The 1,542-nt window shown below is 42.5% G+C and overlaps 1 pseudogene; it reads left to right on the top strand.

Moving 5' to 3' along the window:
- Positions 1-538: 538 nt before the first annotated feature.
- On the top strand, positions 539-1,198 carry LOC147864255 (polyadenylate-binding protein 3 pseudogene; annotated as a pseudogene).
- The last annotated feature ends 344 nt before the right edge of the window (positions 1,199-1,542 follow it).

Here is a 1,542-nt window from a genome sequence, read left to right as displayed (position 1 = left end):
CCCAAACTTTGCGGCGGTTTTACGAGTATTTGCCATTGTAGGGACAAACCCTACGGGAAAAGAGAGACAGAGAGGGAAGGAGAGAGAATGTACCTTTCACTCGATTTAGGGCTTCAAAATCTACCTTCCGTTTGAGGAACCATGGGGCAAAGATGGTTGCGGATGAAAATGCTCATAACTTCTCGCCACGATAACGGAATTCAATAAATGAACATTCTTTAGAGAGCTCTCTCAAATAGCTTTCCAACGAGCTATAGAACGTAGAAAACGATGGCCAGAGTGAACTTACAAATAGCTTTGAAAGAGAGAGAGAGAGAGAGAATGTGTGAAGAAATGAAAGAAAGGTGGCCCTAGAGAGAAAACCCCTTCTCTCTCCTCCTTTGCCTCTGCTCCTATCTCTGTGCGATCTCAAATTGTAGAAGTCAAGAACTGCATCGAGATTCCTTTCTAGCATCATGGAAGATGAGCATCTAACCCAAACCTTTTGACCTAACCTGGGCCTTGTAACTCTGTAAACCTAACCCGGTCCTTCGAACCTAACCTTTAAGTCTATGGTGGAGATATGCTTGAAGATGTTGAAGGAGATTTGGAGACCAACCTTGAAGGAAATCCATATGGAAGGAATGTCCAAGGAAGAAGATAGCATTGGTGATGATGTGGCTTCTAAGGAACTAGAGGATATGAAGAGGCGTCTGAAAGAAATGGAAGAGGAGGTAGCTACCTTGAGAGACACGCAAGCAAAAGTAGAGAAAGATATGCGTGTGGTACAAGACCCGGCCTCTGCCACAGCTCTGCAGCAAAACAAGGAAGAAGCTGATGCGCGCTCAGTTTATGTTGGTAATGTTGATTACTTGTGCACGCCTGAGGAGGTACAACAACACTTCCAATCTTGTGGTATTGTAAATCGTGTGACAATCTTGATAGATAAATTCAGACAACCTAAAGGGTATGCATATGTAGAATTTCTAGAGTAAGAAGTTGTTCAAAATGTTGTTCTGCTGAACGAGTTGGAACTTCATGGCCGTCCCCTAAAGGTATCAACTAAGAGGAAAAATATCCCTTGGTATGAAACAATTCGAGGGCGTGCTTTAAATCCTTATGGCTATCGGGCGCGAAGGCCCTTTATGCCATCCTATGCATATGGTTATGGGAGGATGCCAAGGTTTTGGAGGCCCATCCGATATAGACCCTATCTTTGATCAAGTCGTTTTTGTGCTTGCGTTGTAGTAACATTACAAAAATTGAATTTCCATGGATAGATTTTGTATTTTGACACCTAGAAGCAAGTATTCTTGAAGAGAAATTCTAGGGTTGAGAAAGCTCTCTCCGATGATTCATGTTCCCTACAAGAGAGAAAGAAAGATATATTAACGTCTTCTAAGGCCAAAAGAGAGAGAGAGAGAGAGAGAGAGAGAGAGAGAGAGAGAGAGAGACCTTGTGGTGAAGGAACAAACATTTTAGATAGGTTTGAGCTCCGAGTGCATAAAATGGTAATTAACCTCCATAGTTCTTCCGAGGTTGTTAAACAGATTACCTCCATGA

Source organism: Azolla caroliniana, unplaced genomic scaffold (genome assembly GCF_043228905.1).
Source record: "Azolla caroliniana isolate FFs.n. ecotype wild unplaced genomic scaffold, voAzoCaro1.0.p SCAF_5, whole genome shotgun sequence".
Taxonomy (NCBI): domain Eukaryota; kingdom Viridiplantae; phylum Streptophyta; class Polypodiopsida; order Salviniales; family Salviniaceae; genus Azolla; species Azolla caroliniana.
Note: the sequence above shows the minus strand (reverse complement) of the source record. Positions and strands in the feature narration are given on the sequence as shown.